The following is a 27,896-nucleotide window of genomic DNA, read 5'->3' as shown; positions in this document are numbered from 1 at the left end:
CATTTGTAAATGAATGAATTGGTAATAAAGATACAGGAGAAATAATAAAACCTCCTTTCAATCCTTATTAGGCTTATAATTAAGCCTAGAAAAACTTGATCCCTAGATGCTTAATTACATTCAATTGGTAAGGAAATGCATCATTGTCCTTGATTAGGGGTGTACTCACCTCTTTCTATTCAAATTTGAGAATATGATGACATTTACACCCTTTAAACATGAACAAGCTGTAACTGAGTTCTAGTTGTACTGCCTGGTTGACATCTGAGGTAATCACTTTACACACTACTAGGATCCCGGGCTTAATAAATCAGTTATATTAAATATACCTGAATTGACTGTTACTTGTTAATCTATGTTCTTCCAAGGTTGTTAGACCACAGGCCCTAGGTGGGCCAAAGGGTACAGTGGGTAACGCTCTTGCCTTGCATGTGTCAAGGCTGGTTCCAACACAGCACTGAATACAAGATCCCTAAGCACAGGACCAGGAATAGTCCCTGGACATCACTGGGAATAGCGTAAACATTACCCCTTCAACTGATGCCAAAAAAAATTTAAGTCTCTCAACATGTAAATAAATAATTTGCTCTTTCTCTCCCATCTCTCTCTCTAAATTTATTTATATAGGGCTGGAGCGATAGCACAGCGGTAGGGCGTTTGCCTTGCACGCAGCCAACATGGTCGACCCGAGTTCGATTTCTCCTCCCCTCTCGGAGAGCCCGGCAAGCTACCGAGAGTATCTCGCCCGCACGGCAGAGCCTGGCAAGCTCCCTGTGACGTATTCGATATGCCAGACACAGTAACAACAAAGTCTCCAATGGAGATGTTACTGGGCCCGCTCGAGCAAATCGACGAACAATGGGAGGGCCTTTACCTTTACCTTTTACCTTTACATATGTTATATATATAATACAGTTCCAAAAGCCCTAAAATATTTATTTCAAATGTACATTAATTGATATTTTAAGCTTCTTAAAAAAACTTGGCCTAAAATGAAAATTAAAAGATACTGCACAGCCATTTATAATGAACTAGGTTCAAGACATCTTCTCATTAGAGATCGGCAGGTAAGATTTAAAAAAACAAGGAAATGCAAAAGAGAGACAGTTCTCAAGGGAAGACAGAATAAGTAGGCAGGCACCTTGCAATGCAACCCATTATCAGGTTAGTTGTATTCTTTCTCACTTTTCCATTTTTCAGAATATTGCAGAAAAACCATTCTGAAATCTTTCAGACACGAAAAGTAAAGTTACTATTTGTGGGAAATGTACTGCATGATCATCAGCTGAAGGGAAGATGAAGGTAAAGGGGCGGAGTGCATTGGTGCTGGGCAAATCTGAAAAAAGCCAATGATTTAGCATTTTATTTATTTCTTCACTTTGGTTTTGGGGCCATACCTGGTGATGCTCAGGGGCTACTCCCGGCTCTGTGCTCAGAGATCACTCTTGTGGGGTTCAGGGGACCATATGGGATGCTGGGGATCAAAGCCAGGTCAGCCATGGGCGAGGCAAGAGGCCTCCCTGCTGTGCGAGCTCTCCTAGTGACTGAGCATTTACATGACTGAGAAATAACCAACCAGGGAACAAGGAAAGTCCAGGGTGAAGAAATACTACAGGAGGCCACCTGAGGGCTGGCTGCTGTGCAGCTAACAAATAACCTCCTCCATCTGTAAAGAGGGAGTGACATGAAAGCAGAGGAAATCAGCAGCACCGAGGAGCAGCAGAGATTTTGCTTCAGGCAGCTGACTGAGGCAAAAGGAACTTAAAGCAAACGCTGAGAGCCAATGGGCTGGAGAATCAATCTGGAGTTGTGGCTGGGCCATGGTCTGCAATGACCAAGTCTACTGGTCACTGAGCAAAGATAAATGACAACAAAAAAATTTAAAAAACATCCAAAGCAACCAAGCATCATTCAAGAAGATAATAAACAAGCCCTGCATTCCCTTCTGCCTTACCTGTAAGACAGAAAGACAGCAAGTCAGATCTGAAATCTCACAGAAAGATCAAGCACGGCACAGGCAGAAAACAACATTTACTTCAGTTACGTGTTTATAAAAAGAGGAGAGAGAGTACAGGTGTTAAGGCACTTAACTTGGACGCAGCCAACCTGGTTTGATTCTCAGCACCACATTTTCTTCCCTTTGCCCATGTCAAGAAATGATCCCTGAGCTCAGAGTCAGGCTTAATCCCAGAGCACAGCTGGTTGTGGACAAAACCCCCAAGCAACCAACATAAAAGAGGCATGCTTCTACCTCTTTTTGTTTTTCAAGAGATTTTTAAAAGTTAGATCAAAAGGCACCCTCAGCAACCATCTATTCCAACTCCTCCTTCTCACAGAGAAAGCTGGGGGGCTAGTGACAGGAACCCCCGCTCCACCCCCGCTCCTGGCCTGAGGAGAAAGCCCCGGTCTTTTAATACTGGACTACATGTCAAAAGGAGACGAAGGCTCTCGAAATTAAAACACGTGAAGTGACAAGGCTCAGAATGCTCGTTCTTGCAAAGATTTATACTACGTCCTTCTTTTTATCATTTATTTATAGTTTCCCACAATTCTGTCATGTCTTTGTTTACTGATTGCATTTTGTCACTGTTTATCCTCCATACACACATCTATGTCAATATGATTGCTATCAAATGCCCTAATTTAGGCACTCTGAGTACACGGAGGGATTACAGATACATCTACTGGATAACAAATACATGTATCCTTAAACACAGAAACATTAGTAATGGCTCCTGTCAACCCTTTTCTAAGTGTCAGGCACTGCACTATAATGCATGATCTGATTTAATCCCCCCAAATCTAAGTAGGTTATAATTCTCACTTTTTTTTTCATTTTCTCAACGAGGATGCAGGGGTAGAGGGAGGAAAATATACTGACTGGGTAATACTACGGATTGCCTGCTAAGTGCAGGGTTTATGTTCTTCATCATTACTCTTTCCCACAGGCCTTGTTCTAGTTTCCTGCTTTATATTCTGCAGCCTCCTGCAGTTTTCCTTATTTGGTGCCTTGCAGAAGACCCCAAACAAAGGCATAACTAATAAAGCCTGTGTTCTGATCTTGCCGAGGAAATGGTCAGCAGCAGAGCTGCACAACAGTGGCCAACTGAGAGGGGCTGAGTCCCAAGAGAGGAATGGGCACTGGACTGTGGTGGAAGGATCCTGGCTGGGGATGGTGAGGGGGCCGTGGGAATGTTGACTTGACGAGGTGTGAAATGGTAGATCTAAAGTATATGATGAATACACTAGTGTCTTAATTTAAAAAGGAAGGCAGAGTTCTGACAATGCCTTGAATTTAATTATTTAGCTCTTTGGCCCTTTGGATCAAAATAAATAAAATAATAAGCATGTACTGTTTTAAATGAAGAAGATGGAAGGAAGATGAAAAGGAAAGAGGGAGAAAGGAGGGAAGGAGGCATGGATTGAGTTTCCAAGAATCTGTTTGCAGGTGTTCTGACTGTTGTTCCCATCTCTGATCTTGATCAGATTGATACCTTTAATAGCTAATCATGCTCCCAACAGTGACAAGAAGTTAAGAATCTTAAATCACTGCAGGGCAGATAACAACTCAAGACTATCACTTTGGTTTGGGAAGGGAAGGCTGTAAAATGGCCTGTAAGTGTCTGATAGGAGATTTTTCTCAGACAGCTTGAAACAACTTGCAGAGGGTGATGATAAAATTCTAAGTAGGCAGAGCTGGAAGTGAAGGCAGTCTCTCGCTGGCATTAGAAGTATTCTTAGATCTCCTTTAAAAAGAGTCACATAAACTACTGTTTCCATTCCTGAAAGGGGAAAAGATGGAGAGAAATAATCATAGCAGCTGGTATCTGCTCTGCTATTTCCTTCCAAACTTGGGGATTCTGTTCTGAAGTCTACTATCAAGATGGAACACAGAGATCTAAGGGGCCAGGGGGACCCCCTCTGATGAACAGAATTCTTACTTCACACTAAACTTGATTAGTTCAACCTTTTTTTTGTTTGCTTCCATTCCTACCAACCAACCCCACTTCGGTATCCTATTGACTGTGGACGCAGGTAATAAGAACTAGCTTTGGAATTGCAGTGGGAGGTCAATATAATATTATTTATTTATCTCATTACCCTGTTCTCTTAGTAAAGAAGATTCTAGGAAGATTGGATATTCATGTTCTTTCATCCTAAATTTGAGGTTTAATACTACCAGATAGGCATTCAGTCATTTTCTTTCTCTTTCTCTCCCTCCCTCCCTTCCCTCCCTCCCTCCCTTTCTTGCTACACCCAGCGATGCTCAGGGAACACTCCAGGGCTTACTCCTGGATCTGTGCTCAGGGATCACTGCTGCCAGGGCTTGGGGGACAATAGAGGGGGTGTAGGGGAGTGAAGCACCCTACCTATTGTACTATTGCTCTGGTCCTCAGTCACTTTCATGCATCTGAGGCTTAAGTCATGGAATAAAATTTGATAAAGCAGCATTAATTCATTATACTTAATTCACTGACACATTATAGTTAATATATATTAAATCTATGTCACATAGATACCTATCTTACCTATCTATATATCATAATAGTAGAGAATAATCTGGAGAATCATAAAATAGTCAAAAATTGTCTTCTTTAAAGTGTGGGAAAGCTAGAAAACAGGGGTTCTGGACATGGCATTCTCTAAACAGATTCTTGTGATTCCATCAGCTGAGAATACTCCGCTTTATGGATGTGCAGGGAAATTCTTCTGGAAGGTTCTGGGAAGGGCACGCTTCCTCCTGGTTAGACCCTCTATTTTGCCTGCCCTCCCAAACCTGCCTTATTTATCCGGTCCCCAAAAGGATGGGAAGAAAATGTCCTTAGGAGACCTTTCCTTTTTTATATTACACAATCTCCTTTCTGGAATTCAAGTCCTAGTCCTGCACAGCCCAAATAAGAAGTGCCTGTCACCAGGACGGCGGCCATCTAAACAAGCAGCAGCTGGATGAGAAAAGAGGGCATGTCAGCCACAAGAAGCAGGGAGGGTTTCTCACGGCAGCGCTTCACAACCCTCCAAGGAGCGGCAGAGGCTGCCCATTAAAACCCTGTTAAAACACTTCTAATGTTGTCAGCAGCACAAAGTTGAAATAGCACAGTGATCGCAGAGATGCTATCTGCCTCAAGCAATTCAGTGGGACTGTCAATACTATGAGAAAGAAGGTACGAGATAAGCCACAACCTATTTTCAAGATCAAAATTTCATAAGCTCCTTGGGCTGTCAGTACTGGAAATGTGGGCACAGTGGGCCCAAGCCCATGGACCACCTTGGGGAGAGGTTTTTTTTTTAAAGAAACTCATTTATTTTCCATCAACCTTATTTTCATTTCCCGTTTGAGTCTAGAAGAACAGCTTAAGACCACTCAGTGGTGGTTCCAACCCACTCAGTGGCCTGGGCAGTGGGAGCTGCAGACCAGTCTTCTGTGGCAGGTTGAGCATTCCAATCTTCAGTAGGGAACTGCTGAATGGGCAGAGAAGGCACCTGCACCCCTTCAGACCAGTCTGCAACCTCAGGCTGAGTCGTGGTGAACTCTGGAGCTGGGACAGTCCATTCACCCTGGAATTCCGCCTTAGTCACGGCCTTCTCAGCAGCAGCCTGCTCTTCCTTTTCAATCTCCTCGGGATCTCTGTAGAAGTAGAGATCAGGCAAGACCTCCTTCACAGGAGATGGTGCCTCGCATGCGCAGAACTTCCCAGGCCAGCACCCACCACATGAGACTCACAGAGTGAGCTCCCTTGTTGTTGCAAGGGATAGCAATGTCCACATAGTGCAGAGGAAAGTCTGTGTTACACAGAGCAATAGTAGGCAGGTTAACATAAGACGCCTCTGTGAGGGGCTGGTGGTCAGCCCTGGGATCAGTAACCACTAGATGTCTCAGCTCCCGGAAAGCTGCCTGGATTTGATTGGTGAGAGTTCCAGGAGTGAAGCGGCCAGCGATTGGACTGGCACCTGTGGCAGCAGTGAACTTCAGCACAGCACACTGGCCAGTATTCCTGGATGAGATCAGACTGACATCAGCTGGGTTTTCAGTGGCAACAATGGTACGAGCTGCCAGCAGAAGCTTCTCCCAAGTTCTCTCAAATTTATGATGTAGGCGCCATCACTTTTCCTTTTGTAGATGTACTGTTCCATCTGGAAGTCCAAGTTGGTACCACCTTAAGTGGGTGCCTGCTGCAAGAAATTTGAGGACATCTTCCTCCTTCATCTGCAGGATATCGAGGGCTCTGGACCTTATGAAATTTCCCTTTAAGTTACGACGGGAATCGTGAACAATGCCGTATGGGTACCTTGCTGGGCAGCACAGAAAGTGAGATTTTTTTTTTAATTTGAGATCTTCTCCGAAAATTCAGAACCTGTGCAATGCTCAATCTCTTAATACTCCTTAGGGAAAAAAAGAAGCACTGGAATGTTCCTTTCCAAGGCATCAGTGGGCATTACTTGGAGACATGGGATTTCTGAAGATGGTGCCTTTGTCTAAGGCGGTACAATTCGAAGAATACTGGCTCCACTATCTTCTACACACTCCTATTCCTCATGAGAGGAGTATAATTTAATGAAAAGTTCTAGAACCTGCCTGATTTAAACCTCTCTCTGGGCTATTTTTTAAAATACTGTTTATAAAAGTCTCAGTCATGAAGTCCAGCAATTCTAAAGTGCCTTATTTTATCAGTAAGCAAGAAAATGAAGAAGATATCTTAGAGCATTTGAGGGAATTCCAATGGAGAATGCCACATCACACTGACTAATTCTGAAAGTAGATTCTGATATAATTCAACTTACAGTTCTTTTATTTGATCCCCTTTGGTCTAATGATCTAACCTATGTTGCTCAGTACAATGGCTGTTTTCCAAACTTGCCCACCTCTGAGGAGGAAATGAGCACCAACTGATCATTAAATTGGCACAAGTAAAAAATCAGAGCTGGGTTGACTGAGACTGCTGCTCACCTAAGCTGATACCTTTTCTCACAGCAACCTGAGATATAAGCACAGCACAACCAAATGTAGTAGCCATGTCTAAAAAGTTAGGAGACAGAGAGGAAAGAACCCAAAGTCATTTCCTTCCAAGACTGTAGATAGGACAGAGGGAGCAGCTCAGACCTCCAGTCAGGTATCCTGCCTGTCTGATGCCACACAACAGGCAGCTGAAGCTTCTCTGCTCACACAGACAACAGTGCCAACCCAGCTGAGCACACCATGTTCCACGCTAGGTTCCAGGACCTCTAGTGAAGCAGTTCCAGGAAATTTACCATTAAGAAATGCTACCAGCATGCTAGTATTCATGTCCTTTTCTCTGGCTCTACAGACAGAGTCTGGGGAGAAGTCATAATGGAGTTTGGGCATTTTCCATGGCATGGGAGAGAAGAATCTAAGGCGATCTCAACAATCTAAGAAGTTGGACTGGTTTTTCCACTAGGGAAAGGAGGATTCCTAAGTTCAAATGCTTCTAATTGGGGTGATAATGGTTTTCCAGCAGCCCAGCAACACAGAGGCCAATGGGGCCCTTGGGAGGGAAATGCAGGGGATGTCAGTGTAGACAGCCAGCATCACACGGAGCATGTGGTGAGGTGCTCACTTTGATTTCTCACGTTCTAACATTTCGATTTTTATCTTCTAACCATCTTAGCTCGTATTCTGGCTAACTTATGATAAAAACCATAGGAATAGTGAAGAAGAATCACTTGAAGATGATCAGAATATCCCAAGAATTCTGGATGTTCATATTATCAGTGGCCTATTATAGTCTGCTCATTCCAAAGTCTAAAGGCCCTTTACATCCTCTAAAACAGGCAGTAACCAAGTCTGTTTTAGAGAATGTATAACACTTTGCCAGTATGGTCTATTTTTAAAGATCACTTTGAAGAAGGGTCCGGAGGGCTGAGAAGACCAGAGTCATAAGCCGTGTGGGATTCTAGCAGTTACCAAGCAAACTGAGAATTCAGAAGAATCTTCCAAATGTCATTAGGCTATGGAAAGCATAATTGAGACTACCAATTGGAACTTCTGGAGTGTGCCTAGGTCCTGGGAATATATTCTTCATGTATTTGTCTATTCCTTCAAGAGCTCCAAATAACAATGACAGTAGAAAAAGCATTTCTGCTCTTAGTTCCTGTTTATCTTTTTTCAAGAAAGGTTTCCTAGGATTTCTATTACTAGAGCAAGTCAAACTAAGCCAGGACAATTTCTGGTTTACAATATGTTTTCCACATGCTTCCTGAATCTACGAAACTGACCGGTTAATGAGTCAAATACCTGAAAGTGAAAGAGAAGGTAACCTGGAACAGCTGGCATTAAACTTCCACATTTATTTTCATTCTAGTAATTAGGGCGTTTGCCTTGCACGTGGCCAACCTGGCTGACCCAGGTTCAATTCCCCCACTCCTCTCGGAGAGATCGGCAAGCTACTGAGAGTATCTTGCCCACATGGCAAAGCCTGGCAAGCTACCCGTGATGTATTCGATATGCCAAACACAGTAACAAGTGTCACAATGGAGACATTACTGAGCCTGCTCGAGCAAATCAATGAACAACAGGAAGACAGTGACAGTGACTAGTAATTTTAGATTAAGCTCAAATTACTTAAAAAATGTGTTTCTCTTGGGACTGGGTTGATAGTACAGTGGGCAGGATGCTTTGCCTTGCCTTGCCTTGCATGTGGCTGATCCAGGTTTGATCCATGGCATCCCATATGGTCCCTTGAGTTCAGGAGTGATCCTTGAATGCAAAGTCAGAGCTCCCAAACAAAAAACTCAAAATACACGCTTCTTTATTCCAGAGTCAGCACATAAATATCAGTGTTCCCCACTCTGTGAGGGAAATTCTACAGTAATTCAAATGCTGTCTGTAGCCCTCACATGCTACATCAACAGAATAACTACAGATCTGAAGAAGTCAAGAATCAGCTAGATATACTTTATAGTACATAGAACTATAGCTGTAGCACTGAGGGGAAGTGTCAAAAGAAGAGAGAGCAGGTCAGGGAAAAAGCAGACTTCAGGATTCCCCATCTAGAATAAGGAGCATCAACTCAGCAAGTTCTTGGTTTATGATGTCAATGACTCCTGAAATATTTTCTTTTTCAAAAGAGGGTTGTTTCCCCCTGAAAAGAGGTAAAATATGACACAAGGGGAAATGCATACTTGATCCCCATTTTCAAGAAATTTGCTCCTTCAACTGAAAGAAAATAAATCAAATAAGGAGCAGATTCTGAAAAACTGTAATTTTCGGTGGAGGAGATTTTGGGTGGAGCACATGCTTGCATATGGCAAACCGGGCATGGATCCCTGGCACTATATGGTCCTCCAAGTACTGCTGACACTGAGTTAGGAGTAGGCCCTGGGCAGCACACCAGGTATGACTAAAAAACTGAAACAAACAAAAACAAGAAAAATTACTGTCACAGATAATACGTGCAGTTAATCTTAGTTATATTTCCTGTTTATCTGCTCCAAGTGTCAACGAGAGAGCTAGATTAGATCCTTATAATTTTGGAGGCTGAGGATGTAACCCAGGGGTTGACCCAGGGCATGCTTCGCATGAGTGGAGACCAGAGTTTAATCCCTGTCACCACAAAACAACATTAATCCACTGACCTGTCTTCAGCCCTGCACATGATTTCTTTTTGAAGAAAGAATATGCAGAGTGCTTAAAGAGTAACAGTTGAGAATATCAACCTGGTCAAGCTTAGAATCTTCTTTTGTTTTTGTTGTTTTGGGGTCATACTCAGTGGTGCTCAGGGCTAACTTCTGGCTCTGTGCTCAGGGATTACTCTTGGGCAGTGCTTGGGAGACCACATGGGGTGCTGGGAATCGAACTAAGGTTAGCAGCGTGCAAGGCAAGTGCTTTTCACCCCTGTACTATCTCTCTGGCCCAAGTTTAGAATATTTTTACTGAGTTTTACAAATGACAGAAAACAATAGTGTACCAGTTCTTTCTAACATTAGCTGCTTTGTTCCTTCTCACGGTCTTACAGAAAAGATTGTTTGCAATTCTTCACATCCTTACAAAATATTCAGATTCTTCAATGAAATAAGGTTCCCACATTGTAGCTACACCCACACAGCAGTGAATGAAGTGGATTATAGTCAGGTCTTTGACGATACTGGCTTTATGCTAGAGCCCTGCTGGGGTGGGCGGTCTTCAATCCAAATCTATGCCTAAAAAATTTTACCCAGTAAACACTCTGGACCTTCTGAGGAGCTGCTGAGTGGTGATGTGAGTCATAATTATTTCATATGTGGGAACAGATGGGTATAAGGACAATGATGGTTCCCTGGCCGAAATGTCAGAGGCGTTCTTTGATGGAGAAATGGCCTGAGTGCAAAGAAAAAAAATCCTGAGCCTAAGGATGTGCAATTCCTATTAGGCTCAAGCACATCTGCAAATCTGACCTCAAGAGAGTCTGCCTTTCGCGGACACCTCTGCAATTCTGGATTGAGCTCTTGTCAGCCAATAGCTCTTATGGAGCAACACTCACTTTGAATCAGCTTCCAAATAGCTATTCATCCAAGGGAGGCAACTCTACAGGGACCTGACTGTGCAGTGAAGACTTCTGCAGTTAGGGACCTGATGAAGGGGTCCCAGCGGGAGGAACTCAGAGGCAGGAAGCGCTCTGGATGTTTAAATTCTGCTTGAATAGTCTCCCAAAGCACAAGGGCAAGTCACAAGCACTTCGGAGCCAAAACACGCTATCCTATGAGCAAACCAAACAATAATTTTGGGGGGAGAATTTTAATGTCACTTTGTTTCTTCAGAAGGGAATATACTCGACCCCAGTCCCTCCAACCCTATGCAAGGTGTTTTCTCCTTTCTTACATTCAGGTCTGGGAACCAGACGCTGACGGCTGTGGTTAACTTGCATTATCACATTATCACTGGGGGTGGCTGTGTCCAGTTTAGTGTGAGACAAGAAATCTCACAGTTCTGTAGAAGTCAGCACAATTCCCCAAAATAACCTGCCAAGAAAAAACTGCTCATGAAAAGCAGTTTCTTTGTTGTTGTTGTTGTTGTTGTTGTTGTTGTTGTTGTTGTTGGGAGCATAGTTTGGGCCATCCCTAGAAATGTTCAGGTACTACTTCAGGCTCTATGCTCCCTGTGGTGCTTAGGGGCTAAACCGGAATTGACTACATGAAAGGCAAATGTTTCACTCCAGGACTACCTCTTGCACCCAGAATTTCCCAATTCTGTGGTGGCACACTCCTGACTCTGAGAGGGGACAGTACATTTATAGCTGAAAAGTCCTGTTCCTTTTCTCAGTCCTGGACGTGATCACTTGTAGTTGCAGAAACATTTTACAATCTTATTTAATAGCAGCCACTTGCCTTCAGGATTGTCACCACCACACAGGAAGAAGTCTGTGATTAGCACCTGGTCACAGAGGTGTTCCAGTGACAGGTCCCAAGTGGAATTCAGTGAGTAGGACACTTTCATTGATATTAAGGATTCCTTGCATGAAGTCTCAGTTCCAAACACTGACTTTGGGAGGATTACCTGTTCATCCATGACATGCCTGCAATATTCACTCCTTTCAAGGGTTCTGGATGACATTTAATAAAATACGAAAGTCAATTTCTTCTTTTTTCTTTTTTGGGGTCACTCCCCGCAATGCTCAGGGGCTACTTCTGGCTCTGCACTCAGTAATTACTCCTGATAATACTCAGGGATGCTGGGGATTGAACCTGGATTGGCTGTGTGCAAGTCAAATGCCCTACCCGCTGTACTATCACTCCAGTCCCACGAAAGTCAATTTCTAAAGGGTTCTAAAGGAAACCGAGTTACAAGGCCACTCTACTCAAAAACAACAAATAACCAGATCATACAAGAGAGCCAAGACCTTCAGGTTACTTCACCTCCCTGGGGTTCGGCGATGCGACTGCCTGACGGGATGATGTCACTTTCCACTTTCCGCTTTCCACAGCAGCAATGCTGCCAGCAAGTGGCAGGCGGGCAGGTGCCAATAATACTGATGAGATCAATACGGACCCTCCTTGTCTTCTCTGTTGTGAAACAAGATGCTTCCTCTCTGCAAGTGATGGAATTAAATCCCAAATTGGGGGGATTTCGTGTCTAATGTAGGAGCACACTCCAGATCTTTCCTGTGCAGGCTGACTACTGGACCACAAGCAACGGGATTCTGTTCAGCTTCTTTAGGAAGCCTTAGCAGCAGCTCTCCTACAAAAGGATCTGGGGAAGCCACCTCAAAGGGAGGGTGATCTTCATAAATAGACAGGAAACAGAAAAGACGAATATTGGGCGGATGACAGATCCCTTAACTGGCCTTCAAGATACGAGCTGTTCTTTAAACATAGGGCCATTATGCCGGCTGGCCATCTACTTTAAACCCAGAGTGATTAAAATGCTGGCAGGAAATGAAAGCTCTCTATTGAAGGTCCTTCCCTGAGGTCCTAATTTCAAACCAAATTTTACAGCACCGCACAGGAACAAAGGAGGCCCAGTCTTCCAAGTCTTCTTTTTGTCACTTTAGACAAAGACACCCCCTCATACTCCTCAAAGGACAATGGCCTCTGTAGAGCCACAGCCACGCCAAGAATGGGCACAAACCATACAGAAACACATTTTAAAAATACATTTTACACTGCCCTTGACATTTCAGATAAATAGAAACCTCTGCGCTGAAATTCCAACTATTTCATCCTTTCCCTCCTCCCCTTGCCTTTATAATGAGAATTTTCCTAGTCTCCCAATCTACTTGATCTTTGACATTTTGGCCTCTGTGAATGGGGGAACACAATGGTGTAGCCAAGTGAATTAATTATTCAGATAATCGCACTTTATTGAAATCACCACTACCAGGGAGACAATCACAAGATTCTCACCAGCAAGAGACAACAAGAATACCTACAAATCTTTTTTAATTGAAACATCACCAGAGCCCTTCCTGCCCCACCATCCACAAGGTACAAGCCAGAGAAAATATGTTATCAGTACAGAATTTCTTTCTCCTTCCCTAGCTGTTGTTTCGGGGTGGCCTTCCCTCACTCCCCCTCCCTTTCTTCCTTAGCAAAAACAGCTTTTATGTTTTTACTGAACCACTTTAGATTCACTCTTCCACACAGTGGATGTTTACTTGGATTTGGCAGGCTGAGAACAGCTGGTTTTTCCTAACGAATGGAACATGAGACCATATGTTTCAACATTTAAGCAATTTTGAAGCAGAGGTATAATTCGGAGTGTCCTTTGTTGAAATTGCACATTAAATACCCAAAGGATCTGAGCTACAACAGAGAAATACCGCCCCCCCTCCTATTTTTTCACCACTTTCTACTTAGCAACAAAACTATCCCATCTTCCTGATTAAGAGCATGGATGTGTAGAGCAAGTTTGCAACGAGCACTGTGAGCTGACAACGGCTCTCACTCAGGGACAGCTGTACTTTAAACAGGAAAATACAGCTAAGCCGCCTTTTTCCTTCTAATTCTGTTTGGGAACAAACTGTGTCGAAGTTCTTCTGGAGAGAGCATAGAGGAAGATACCTACTTTCCTCCTAGAGTTAAAAGACTTCATTGATTTATAAAAGAGGAGTTTCTGGTCTAGGCATTTTTAGGGTACCAAAATGCTTTGCTCCTTTTCTCTTTTGAAAAACATCACCAAGTTAAGTTGGGCTAATGGGCTCAGGTTGCATTGCATCTGAGAATGAGAAATTTTCATAAAATGTACTATCTTAGTTCTCACATTGGGGGGAGGGTATGCTTCTTTATTAATCCTAGAGTACACTGTCAGAAAGCAAAACGATGAGCTTCACGTTGGAGCATTCAGCAAGTATTTAGAACAATGTCAAAAAGAAAATTTTCTTGCTCCAGGAGGTGGAAGAGATGCCAACTTCAGAGAGGGATAGAAACCTCTGCGCTGAGAAAAGTCAAACGTATAGCAATAGGGAATACAGTAAAAAACCAAGCATAAGAATGGGGCCTAAGCCTCTAGCTTCTATACAGCTGAGTCTGTGAAGCATTTCAGCTTGAATTTAGACCTTACATAGTAAGCTGAAGTCAATAAAATGTTTATAGACCATTTCCTAAAATATTAAATGAGTCAGTTGTTATGATATTATTGGTAAGAGGTAAAACCACAGATGAAAACAGATTATTTCTACCCTGGAATCAGAGAAAGGAACTTTGCTGAATTTGGTTTTGTGTTTCTAAGTGCCACAGTCTTTGAAAGCTTCTTCATATATGACAAATACATTTCCCATAAAGCACTAAAAATATTGCCGCATGTATTATCATGACAATATATTTCAGATAAAAACTAAAAAGGTGATCAGTCAGAAGGCCTACATTTTTTATTTTCTACAGGTTCTTCTGTAAAAAGATTAACAATAGTAGTGATACTTTTCTTTCTGTGAGTCCCACAAAAGTAAAAGTATCTTAGAATTTTACAGTCAATGTTTTCAGCTATGTTAGTAAAAAAAAAAAAAAACCCAAAAACTCAGCTACACCCAAAATACAATCATCCCCAAAACTAGAGATAAATATGTATATAGATGATCTCTTAGTTTAAACATCATAGCTCCAAGAAAATAGAAACACAGTTCATGTGCCAGCTCAAGTTTTGGGGTCCTGGGACAAGGTAAATATCCTATTGTTCAGGGTTCTAGAGCAGTTTAGAGATTGCCTGGGGTGGGGTTGGAGAGGGCAGAGATTACTGAAAGTTTCGAGATGCTACTCAGTGTACAAAGAAATGTGGGCAAAGATGTTTACTGCAGCTCTGTTTAAGCAAAACCATTTTAACAACCACCCTAGAGGTGCAATGAAATTAATATCTGCACATACAGCAAGCTATGGAAAGAGCTCTGTGACATGGTGCACAGGCTAATTAGCTAGAGCACCTTGGGTTGAATATAATCGCAAGTTGGTGTGTCATTGTTAGCTGTGGAAACATTTGTTAACTCAATATCCCCCTCTATCAATACCTCTGACTTAAAGTTATGAAGATTAAATGAATTAAAGTATGTCGGTCTCTAGAAGTTTTAGCTATAACTATTAACTGTCACTGTCACTGTCCTCCCGTTGTTCATCAATTTGCTCGAGTGGGTCCAGTAAAGTCTTCATCATGAGACTTGTTACTGTGTTTGGCATATAGAATACGTCACGAGTAGCTTACCAGGCTTTGCCGTGCGGGCGAGATTATCTCGGTAGCTTGCAGGGCTCTCCGAGAGGGGCGGAGGAATCGAACCCAGCTCCGCTGGGCTGGCTGCGTGCAAGGCAAACACCCTACCACTGTGCTATCACTCCAGCCCAGACAGTAAAAATAATAAAGCAGATTACATGTGCAATCTGTTAGTGACAAGGAATCAATATCTAGCATGCAGACTAATCAGAGACAGACAAAAGTTTTAAAGCAGGAGATGGAGGATGAGAGGAAAATTTGATTTTTTGGTTTGTTTTATGTGCTTGAGGGTCACATCCAGTTCTGCACTCAGGAATCACACAGGGCAGGCTCAAGGGACCCTATGAGGTGCTGGGGATCAAAACCTGGGTCGGCCACCTAAAAGGCAAGTGCCCTGAGTTTTTGTTATTTTAAAATGCAATTGTAATGACTTACTATTGTTATACAAAATACTAATTCGGAGGAATATAACTTCATTCTTTAATGGGGCTATAAGCTTCACTGCATCCACCCCAAAGTTCTAATACCTGTTATCATACTGAATTTTCTGTTCCTTTATGTATGCAGTATAACAGAACTGCCAAAAGAACATTTTTGCTGTCTTTGGCATAGCCTAAGAGTTTATATGAAAAAAAGTTGAAAAGGTGCTAAGAAAAAATATTAAGACTGAATCTTCAAATATAATGCATACAATATACTCCTTTCGCAACTTGCATGATAAATGTTTCTCACTATTTCTGTTCCTTCAAAACTATTCTGAATTTATATTGAATTCTTTAAGTTAGAAAAGTAGTAGAATCAATGGACCAAAATGGATACATTTAAAGAAAAAACTTGCTCATAACTTTTTAATATAAAGTATTAGGAACTGGAGATCTAATTCCAAAGATTGGCGCTCTGTCAGACATACTCAGGGTTTAGGTTTAATCCTGAGCACTGAAGAGTGTTCCTAGACTACAGGGCATAGTGCTGGTGGCTGCCAAAATCACTGAGATTGCTCCCCAAAAGAAATGCATATTTTCATTTACTAGTCAGTTATTGGTCACAAAAGAACTGGCATAATTATACATACATACACACACACATATACTTGGCATATATACATACACACACACACACACACACACACATATATACTTGCATGCACTCCAAGTTAAAACATGACACTGCTTATTGTCACTGTCACTGTCCTTCCGTTGTTCATCGATTTGCTCGAGTGGGCCCAGTAACGTCTCCATCGTGAGACTTGTTACTGTGTTTGGCATATTGAATACGTCACGGGGAGCTTGCCAGGCTTTGCCATGCAGGCAAGATACTCGCAGGCGAGACACTCTCGGTAGCGTGCTTATTGTATAACATAGTTATTCACAGCATTCTAGAAGCATAGTGGAGAACTTAATGTAGCATAAATACATGTGGATTTTAAATGATGCACATCTGAAACTTATATAACATCAAATGTAATACTGCTTTAAAAAAAAGAAAAGAAAAGAAAAGAGAAAGAAAGAAAGAAAGAAAGAAAGAAAGAAAGAAAGAAAAGCATCATCTAAGGGACCAGAAAGATAGTAGAGCGCGTAAGGCACTTCTCTGGCACAAGCTAACCTGGGGTTGGGTCCCTGGAACCACACATGGTCCACGGAGTTCTTCCAGGACTGATCCTTGGGCACAGAGCCAACAGTAAGGTCTGAGTAATATGGGGTGTGGCCACCAAAAAAAAAATCCCATAATCTAGAGCAGCATATCTAACCTGTTTCTAATCATGACCCTCTTCTGACATTATTTCCTCTCTGTGGCCCACTTTTCCTACTGGTGGACCTCCTAGACTTATGCTGCAACCTTTCCTTTACAGGATTTCCACCCTTGGAATGTCACTGGGGTCAGCAGGAAGGTCCTATGTTTCGAGTTGAGTGGTTCTGAGTTTGATCCAAGGCCCTGTTTCCACACAAAATCATCAGGTGATTCAGAAATAAAGACTTCTGTGGACATGATCCATAGAAAAGGAGATCCAATGCATCAGTTTAAGGCTAAAAATAAAAGGAAAGATTAAGATACTTCTGAGATGACTGGATTCTGTGAAGTTTTTCATTTGCTAAGAGTATAACTTGTCCCACACCTGTTGAATTGTGCAGGATTCAACCATCCTACTCAATGTAGCAGAAACAGAGGCACCTATACAAATGTTTACTGACTAAAATCTATATTCCTCAGATAAACAAAAACCCTGACAGAAGAGAGAAGCACAAGTTCATCTCTTCATCTCGTTTCACTCTTAAGGTAGGACAAAGATCTCTTTCTTTCTCTCTGTCTCTCCTCCTCTCCCACCCCACCTTTCCTTTCTCTTTAGAAAGCAACATTGCAGTTTTTGTGCAGTTGTTTGTAAAAGCTCAAATTCTACTAGACAGATAGATACAGATGGTGTCAAGAGTTCTTTGGGGTAAAGTTAAAAATTCTCTTCCAGGGAACAGAGAGATAATGAGGCCCTTGCCTTGCACATGGCCTATTCCGTTTTGATTTCCAGCACCACATAGTCCTGAGCAGGGAATAGCCCCTAAAAAACAAAGTCAGCCTTAAACTCTGCTGCTGTAACAGTCCACACCCTAGGAATAAAAAGATAATTCCTCTGTGAGGTGCTTAGGTAAAACCAAGGTGTTCTAAACAGGTTCTACAAAGATGAGGCAACTTTAAATTAGAAATTTTAAGACACAACACAGTATGAAAAGTATGTTGGGTGAGGGTCTAGGGAACATAAGTGCAGCATAATCTTGGAAGAACTGCCCCTGCTCCTGCCCCCTTCACTAGGGACCAATGGCCGAGTTAGAAGCACTGCAGCATGTGGTAGCAATCACAAAGACCAATTTGTTCTGAGCATGTCAAGGTCAACGACATTATGACTGAGGAGACGGTCTTGAGCACTGGAAGTCTGCAATAGTTCCTGAATGTCACACAGGATCACCTATGATGTTTGTTTGCCATTTCCTTCACACTAGCTTTCTTAACAGCTCTCTTTCTCGTAGGCTTAGAAATATGCAGAAATGGAAATACCTCATTCTGGTGGTCTTCTGTTGGTCAACAAATAAATGCTATTGATGTTGACAATGTGGGAGGCCCACCAGGAAGTCCAGCTGGCTTTGTTGAAATAAAACAATTTTTCCTTCCTAAAACACATTATATCGGGAAACAGGCCTCTAGCTGTATCCAACTTAGATATACTCTGTCTGTTCTGGCTCTAGAAGACAGAAAAGCAGGGAAAAAAATAATGCCAGAGTTTTTTTCCTCTTGTAGCTTCAACCCTTTTGGGGTGGGGAGGGGATGGGGACCAGGTCAAAATAAAGAATAATATGTCTTGCCTTTTTCAGACAGCTTACTCCCAAAGAAGTCATATCTTGATAGAGTCTTATAACTTTGCCTTCATTTGAACAGTGGGCTGGGGAAATGAGCAAAATAGGGGTAATCCACTGCATATTTGTCAGAACTTGTTACTTAATTTCTTCCTAGTGTTAACCAGAGGTTTGCCTTTGATTTCAGATGGAATTGGACTTTTTTTTTTTTTTAAATCTTTCCCCTCTTTCGTTTTTCTTCAAATTATCTCGGACATTTAATAAGCTTCAGGGCATTTTTTTTTAACTTAAAGGAAAAAAATCCTACTTCTGTGTTTTCAAAGGTAATTATATCCTAGAAATACTTAATGGAAGGGCTACAAACTCTGTTTTAAAGAAAGTTACAGTGATAAAGCAACAACGAATTTTGTTATTTATAACGTGGGTATTTTAGTTTTAAAAGATTCCACTCCATCTTTCCCAAATTCAGTGTTTCACATAATGGTCAGTCTAATATGAATGTGGGAAAAAAGACTAATCCAAACATGGAATATGATTTTCAAAAAAATAGTGAACTAAATGTAAAGGTCCAGTAAAATGTGCTATCTAGATTTTTCTAAACTCGTTCACATGACCTCCATTCTATTTATAGAAAATGGAGCAATTCCCATTTGAATATAGAGCAATACCTTGTAGGAGAATTTGGTTGAGCACAAATAAACTTGAGGAAAGTGTTGACTTAAAAATAAAACACTGGAAGAGGAGGGAGGGTTTTTCTTCTTCCCCCCTCTGTGAAAATTTCCGGAAAAGTTGTAAACAAAGGCAGGTTTGGCTCAGACATGGAGTGACTCTGGTGAGCTGAGGAGGATGAAGAGTGTATCCAACCTCCCAGAGTGAGGAAATGTTTGTAAAACAGTTAGTAAATCACGAGCAGCCAGGGTCACCATGCTGAACAACTCAAGGGACACGCAGCCAAAACCCCAGCTGTGAAAGAAGGGGGCCGGGCACAGCTTCACAGCTTGAACCCCATTTCTGAATGATCTCTTGGCCCCATTCCCTGCCCTTTCCCTCATGTCCCTACAGAGCTCTGCCAGACATGGGGGTGAATTAGCTTTGCACCATAGGGCAGGGCTGGCTGTTCCCGCGCCAAGGTGAGGGTACAAGTACACAGAGAACGTTCTCTGTGGAGTGATACTGATGGAGTCTTTGGTCTGAGGGACAAGGCTGGAAATCCAGCTGGGAAGGAAGAGTCACACTCTAACCTGAAAAAAACATTTACAAAGATGAACAGAAGGCAAAATAATGTGGCTGGAAATTTCCACGAATTTTGAAATATCTTTTCCAGTCGTTTCTGGTCACTAGTCTTTGTGAACTACGTTAGAGTACATCTGTTAATTATTCTTTTCCTGATTTCACACAGATGACAATGTGGAAACTGTTAAATTCTTTACAAAATGCCCCTTTTTGTGCCCCAATATCCCTGAGAAGACAGGAAGACAAAAATAAAATAAAATGAAAATACTAATGAAGACCTGCTAAGAGAGAGCGAAAGGAGAGGTCATCCCAAAGGCTCTTGTCAACTCCTTCAGTTTTCTTCATTAGCTTTAATCTCAAAAAAATGACAGAAAACATCCTGCATATTCACCTTCTACATACACGTTAATGTGCCCATACAAAATGTTACTATGCACTTACACTGCAAAATCAAGGATAGTTATTGATGACTTAAATTTTTGTACAATGATATACGGTGGTAGACTAAAATGCCTATATTTTAAAATAGCAAATGAAAAGAAGGTTCATGGATAAAAGCATGTACCACTGATTATAACAGCAAAGACCAAAGACTGATGCCATGAGTTGTCTATTTAAAAAAAGTATAAGTTAAAAAAAAAACAAGAATTAAAATTATAAGAAAACATTTCCTCTTAGGACTAGGAGATAATTTAGAGGAAAGGCAGTAAGTATAGCCATTTGCAAAGTTCTCTATCAACCACACATAATTTCTTATGAGCCCTCATTTACAAAAGAAGACTGAGACCACACTGTCACCATGATGATACTCTAAACCAATGGTGAAAATATTCAATGTCTTGTTATCTAAATTGAAACAGAACATATTCATAACTGTAGGCTGCCCTTTTGAAAAGCTACTGAGCTGGTGTGAGTTACTCATGCTGTTTAATTTGACTATTGTTGCATTAATATATATATATATGTATATTTTCCTTTTGGATGCTCAGACCATGTGAGAACAGCAGGACATGTGTTTTGGGATTGTCTTCTGGGTTGGCAGCGAGTCAGACACACTCGTAGCTCATCACTCACACTTTTGTCACAATGGAAGGCCAATGGTGATGCTATATAATTCTCAGATTTGCTTTGAAAAAAATATTAATTGTCTAGTCAAACATCAAACAAAATTTGGGGCCCAATGTGGTTTCATTATAATTAATGGAACAATTAACCTGACAGTCAAGAGAAGAATATAAGGACAATGAAAAGGAAAGGAGACACTTTGTTGAAAGCCCTAGCTGAGGCCTTGAGTGATTCTTTTAGGGAAACTAAGAAAAGCCTGGGCTCTGGAGCCAGGTCTGGAATCAAATCCTAAACCCCACCAGATATGCTGGATGAAAGTCATTTCAAATATCATCAGTCTACTCACTAGCAAAATGGTGATTTAAAAAAAAAATCACAACCCACTAGGGTGTTGATTGAACTAAATCTGATACTTTCCCAAGTACTTGGGAATGCATAGTACACAGAGGAAGTACTTAAAAATGTCAGCTTCCTTTCTTCCTCTCTCTCCCTTCCCTCATTTCTTTGGCATGTATAGAGAAGCCTTTCTTCAGAAGTCCATAGCACATTTGGACTGAGCATGGAATGTACTTCACGGAGGGGGGGAGACACAACACTCTTTCTTACCATTAAGCATGACCTGAGCGAACTCTCCAGGGCTTCAAGTCTCTCACCTCCTTTAGCACTACATTTGTTATTGTCTAAGCCAAAAGGATTCCTTTGAGCCTTAAAGAAGAGAGTGGACCCCAAAATATAAATGGACTTGACTCAAGCTTTGGCTATTTAGCTATTTAAACATGTTGCTCACAGCTCATGTTCTCAGCTGCAGGAATTCCTCTTGGATCCCTTCTCCAGTGGCAACGGATGGTTTCCACATTACATTCTTTGCCCCCTTGTTCAGCTGGCAAGCCAGATAAAATAAAAATAAATTCAGAACAAACAAACACACACACACATGTTTCAGTGTTATCGTGACTGAGACAAGTAGGAGATTAATATGGGAGAGAGGTCTGATTGTCAAGCACGGACCTTGTTCTGATGTGGCCACCAGCAAATACTGGCAAATGCCATGTTCTCTGCAGTTGAGAAGAAATATTGCTGCTGCTTGATTTTATATTTGAGTTAAAATTCATCCTGAAGTTTTTCAAAAAGCAAGATCTCGCCTCTTTCTTTTTGGTTTCTGGGCCACACCCAGTGGTAAACAGGGCTTATTCCTGATTCTCTGTTCAGGGATCAATCCTGGTAGGGCTTGTGGGACCATAAAGGGTGTTGGGGACCATATTCAGGTTGGTAATATGCAAAGCAAGCACCCTGCTCACTGTACTCCCTCGGGCACCAAGATCTCCTAACTTAAGTGAGATTAAAAGATAATGGATGAATGACTTTGGTGGATCTTGTTAGCATTTGGTCTCCAGCTTTGACTGGTGGATGGATACTGAATAAAGTTTAAAAGCAAATGCAGAGCCTACTAAAAATGACTGAGAGATTATAGCTTGGCTTTAATGTTCTAAGTGATGGTCTCTCTGTGTGTCTTTTTAAATAAAAAATTGATTTTTTAAATCAATTTATAAATTTGAGAGTGGGCATATAATTGAGTCAAGGTGGGGACAGGACAGGTATAATATAAAAATGTGGCCTTTTTTCTGCTTTTAAGAACTTTAGGACTTGATTACTAAGCTCAAAGAAGTTTCAGTTTGGAAAATTATGAATTTAATCCAACTATACATGCCCCTTTATGGATGTGGGAGGAAAATTTAAATCCAAATATTAACTGAACAGAGGCAAAATAACAGTAAATAGATAATAATTTAATCAGAAGTTGGTCAGTTAGCCAGACAACTAGAGATACTGTATTACCATTCATGTTGAAAATCAAAAGATATTTTCTCCAGGGGACAGAAATGGTTCAAGTAGGTGGAATGCATGAATGTGGGAGTCCCTGGGTCCCATCCCCGGCACTTTATGTCCACTGGTAAGTACCAATGAGGACTGGGGAGAGGAAAGAAGAGAAGGAGAAAGAACGAGAAGGAGGAGGAAGAGGAGAAGAAGGAGGAAGGGTAAGAGGAGGAGAAGACAGAGGAGGAAAGAAAGAAGAGGAAAAGGAGGAGAAGGAGGAAGAGGACGAGAAGGAGAAGGAAAAAGAAGAGGAGGATAGAGGGAGGGAAAGAGAGGAAAAGAGAAGGGAGAGGGGAGAAGGAGGAAGATGAGAAGGAGATAAGCAGGGAGAAGAGGAATAAATGAATGAATGAACAAATGAATGAATGAATGAACTCCATTCCTAAAGTTTCTCTCGTGGGAATGTTTGCTTAGTTGCTAAGGATCCAGAAGGCTAATATTACATACCAACTTTGACACTAGGCAAGTTTTTTGTGTCCTAAGGCAAATTAAGGACCTTTCTGAAGCTCAGGTTTCTTCACTATAAAGTCAAAATAATCTTTATCTGAATTGTAATGGCTATAAAGTAATAAATATTATGATAGTTTATAAATAAAAAGTGCCATGTGGACAGATGCTAGTTGTTAAAACTATCAAGAAGCAAACCGACCAATAGGACAAAAATCAAAAGGTAACCAACTAATTTCATTAATCTATTTCATAGTCATTAAAACCACAGTGAATTCTTTGGTCTCAAGCAAGGCTGTGTGGTGAACTAAAGAAAAAAATTTTTATCACTATGTTCTAGATTATTAGTACTTTGAACAAAAGGATAAATACTGAAAGAGTCCTATTTCACATTGACTTAGACAGGACGCTGTATTTAGTTTTGTTAAAAATTTCCCAAGCATGTTTCTATTTAAAATCATCTTTTTGCATTATTCTGGAAGAGAGAGCAACTCTTATCTCATCCAAAATTAGTGTTTCCAATTTCCTTATATAACAAGGCTTGAATGTTGTGGAGGAAGTAGGCAAAAACTAAGGAACCAAGAAAGATCAAAAAGTAAGAGACCTATAACCTGTAAGGTTAAGAGGTTATGACCCCATGGCCCTGCAGTAAGGTAGAAGTTGGAAAGATGTTTTCAGGTATTTAAGCAACTAAGTCTACAGGGCTTTTTGAAATGGGATAAAGATCTTATGCTTGGGGTAACATTACTGTCATGAATATGCTTATGGCAACTACAGAGAGCCCATCAGAATTAACCTGTCACTACTGTCTGAGAAAGTAACTATTGTACTAGTCATTCATTATCCATTGTCTTCATTGTTTAAATCAACAATTCTTTAACCTGAAATTATTTCTTTCAACTAGTTCCTCTTATTTATTAACTTAGTCCTACACGTTTGGTGAAGCAGAGTCAGACCATGAATTAGAAAGAAAACCATAAGTGATCAGATAACCACATGAACTTATACACACATAAACAACGGTGCCAACCAAGCCCTGAATTTTGTGATCAGTCATATTCAGCTTTAAACTAAGACAGGAAGTTTTTGCCAGTATAATGTCAAGATGGCATGAATATCACAACACATGCTGGTTTCTTCCTATTTTATTTCCATTACCGTATTTGATAGGGAAGGAGTTCCACCAGTGGCAGTGTGGAGATGGAAGAGAAAGCCTGGCTTACACAAACTCTGTAACCAGGACAGAGAGGAAAATATTCATCATATATTTGTACATAGTATTCAGACAAATGAAAAAGAGAAAAATGAAAGGGATGAACACACCCCAGCTAGCCAATAAGGTATAATAATTTGACAAAAGCTTTAAGAAGCATAAAAATAAGATACAAGAGCTGCTTTAACTATGCTCAGGATGGACAGCCTTGATTCAACACCCTACTTCCCCATTTTTTAAACTAAGAATTAAAAGATAGAGTAAAAGTTTTTTTCAGTTACATATTACTAGTAATCAAAGTATGGTGTAAATATATTGAAAAGTCCTTGGTGCATGTAAACATATATTAAAGACATTAGCCATCAGGGAAGAATCGGTGATTTCTAAGTATCTTAAAAGCTTTAGAAACATTCACCTTTCAAACTTCCAATTATGCTGAATTAATCTACACCAATCTAAGGAAACATTCAGACTCTCTCAGAGTCAGAAAATTAAACTACTAGTTCTTAAACTCTGAGCACACATCTAGAACTCTTTTATGTTTAATGTCTGTAGATAAATGCTCAGTTTGAGACCAACTGAGACCAAGTGAAGAGTATGTTCAAATCAAACAGATTAAGCAAGAGTGTGTGCATAGCTAGTAGGGTAGAATATGCAGGATGAGCAATGACAATCCGGTCAAAAGCATCTTTCTCACATGCTTACTCTCATGCAAAATAATGATCTATTATGTAAATTAAGGTAAAAAGCACCTCCGCCAACAAATTTATCGTAAAAAGACTGTTAACATTATAGAATAAAAGATTTAAATAAACACATGATTAAAAACAAGCATTTCCTGCACTTTAAATTTCACATCTTCAGGTATCTACTAGATAATCTAAGACTCAGTGGATATAAACTTAATGTCTAGTTTTCTTGTTAAAAGATCATGGGGTTGGGGAGGTGGCTCAGTGGTAAAGCACTCACATGGGTGAAGTCCTGGGTTTTATTCCTAGCACTGCCCCAAACAAAAACAAACAAAAAAACCCAAGAATCAAACAGACTTGAGATTAGAGGGGCAACATTTTCACCTTATGTATGAAAATCAGTGACTAAAACACAATCTAGAAACAATCAAATCAGAATATGTGAAAAAGTGAGAGGCCACTTGAAGGACATGTGCTTCGATGCGACATGTGCTTTGATGGTATGTGTGTACCAAGGCATGTACCATCACATGGTAGAAGGCATTTACCATCACATGGTCGATCTGGGATCAGCAGACAGCACTGCCAACTGAGTTCTTCTAAAGGTTTACACCATGCTTGGCACAGTGTTATACTTCCTGAGCATATATATATACTTCTTCATATCTAATTAGGGGTCCATGGCATTCTCCAAAGGGCTTACTTCCAACTCTGTGATCTCTCCTCCCAGACAGTAAGAGAAGAGCAAGTACATGAGATGACAAGGAAGTTCCTTTCAGTGTGGCACTCTATGCATAATGCTAAATGTTTGTTTCTGGCAGATCATTACAAGAAGGAAAACACATTCTTGAACTTCTGTGTTAAACCGATATTCTCTAAGACAATGTCTCAAATTCGGCAGAAGACTCAAACTTATGTCTTTATGGATTTCAATATCATGACTTCATCTTATACCTAAAGAAAAATGTATTCATTACATAAGCTTTCCCAAAGCAAGTATCAGGCTGGCAAAGAGGAAAGTGCTGCTTGCCATTCAATTTGGCTTCAGCAGAACTTTCCATTATTATTAGAATCTGCCCATTTCTAGATAATGAGAATTACTTTTTCATCATCATTGTGGTATCTCCTGTTCCACAATGCTACTGCAGAAAAGTCTGAAAGTCATAGACTTCCCACCTTTGCCTTCTGTAGCATCAACAGGTTATAAAAATAATACTCCATCTCATGGTATGCAACCTTAAGATGAACTCAGGAAAACGGTATTCGTTATTCTGTTGGATATATTAGATGTGCAATAACGATGTATTATAAAGTAAATCAAATTAAAAAAATGAACCCTATCCCTTGGATAAAGTTCTGGGAGTGAGCCAACATCACAATTATTATCTTCTCTAGCATTGAATGTTCTACATAAGTGTTTGGAAGATGTAAACAGGACATAAATCTGAGATCGGTGCTTCAACATGTCTACAAATAACCATGACATTATATATAAACTATACTTTAGAGCATATATGCTTTCTGTTTAAGCAGTTAAGAAGTGTATTAGACACTATGATAAACAGAAAAAACGGAGCGTGAATACCGATAAATGCAAGCCTTCCGTCTCGGAAAGTCTTCACTTATTTGATTAAGTTAGGTGAAAAACAGAGCAGTCATGCTTGTAGCCTTTCTTCCTTTTCCCTTTCCTCTCCTCTTTTCATTTCTAATGCGAATCGGAAGTCTATGTGGAGCAGTCTGGCTAGCCCCCGTCTAACCTCCCCATCTGGAAGGGGACTAACCAGCCTTGGGGCTACTTCCAACCCTTCCCAGCTGTTGGGTTGGGGTTTTTTGTTTTTGTGGGCTTGAGAAAGCATATTTATATAAATGATTGCCATATCCTTTGCCAGCTGTTGACCCTGCTCTTGTCCCGGTTGGGGCATGGTTTTCATTTTTAGCGGCCACAGACTGGAACTGACCCTGATAGAGTTAGCACGCTATGCAAACAGCTTTACGCGCTATTGCTGTGACAGTTCAGACAATGGATGCACAGTGTAATCCAAGGGACCGGTGTTTCCCTTTGGGCAAATGTCACAGAATCCAGAGCTGGAAGTATCAGTTGAAAAAATAAATTCTGAGATTCACTGTTATGGAACAGCATCTTTTCAGTAGCTCAGGCTACAGTGATTTCAGCTAGGGTCAGAGCAAGAATTTATCAGCAGCAACTAACGACGTTTTCCCTTGTATATGTATATTCTAAAAAGTCTTCTAGATAGCTCTGCAGAAGCAGACATCTCTGTATTTTCAGTTTTGAAACTACATATAAATGCAATGATCTTACTGTTCTTGAAAACAAAAAAGTTTAGATCCTTATGCCTTAAAGAAAAAAGGTTTAAAAAAAATCAGCTTGGGCTTCTGAGTTACTACATCCCACCCATGATTATCCCTAGGAACTCAAACCAATCATTTCTTGTACTCATAACCAAATAGAATAAATATAGATTTAATATGTAAGTAACTATAGTCATTGTGAATTAAAAAGTTTAGAATTAGTCTTAGAGACTTCAAACTATACTACAAAGTGACAGTACATAAACCAGCAGGGAATTGAAATAAAAACACACACTGATGAACAGAAAAGATCTGAAATTCCATAAATAACACCACACATAAATAGTCAATTAATTCTTCACAAGGGAAGTAACAGCTTATAACAGAGCAAGAAAGATCACTTCAATATATGATGTAGGGAAAACTTTAAAAGATGAATCTAAAAGAATAAAACTAGACCACAAAAAACCCACACAAAAATTAATTCTAAATGTACTAAGAACTTGAAAGTAAGAGCTAAGAAAAAAAGATTTATAAAAGTAAACATGGGTGATCCAATCCCTGATATTGGCTTTAGGAATGTGTTTGTGGACTTAAGTAAC

General features: G+C 40.6%; 1 protein-coding gene and 1 pseudogene across 6 annotated transcripts in view; both read right to left on the bottom strand.

The window, feature by feature from the left end:
* BCAS3 (BCAS3 microtubule associated cell migration factor) overlaps positions 1–27,896 on the bottom strand; it is a 660,253-nt gene that overhangs the window by 145,099 nt on the left and 487,258 nt on the right. The window lies entirely within an intron of this gene.
* Positions 5,279–6,217, bottom strand: LOC130036189 (40S ribosomal protein SA-like; annotated as a pseudogene).

This window comes from Sorex fumeus, unplaced genomic scaffold, assembly GCF_029834395.1.
Source record: "Sorex fumeus unplaced genomic scaffold, SorFum_2.1 ptg000063l, whole genome shotgun sequence".
NCBI lineage: Eukaryota > Metazoa > Chordata > Mammalia > Eulipotyphla > Soricidae > Sorex > Sorex fumeus.
This window is presented reverse-complemented; position numbering and strand designations above follow the sequence as displayed.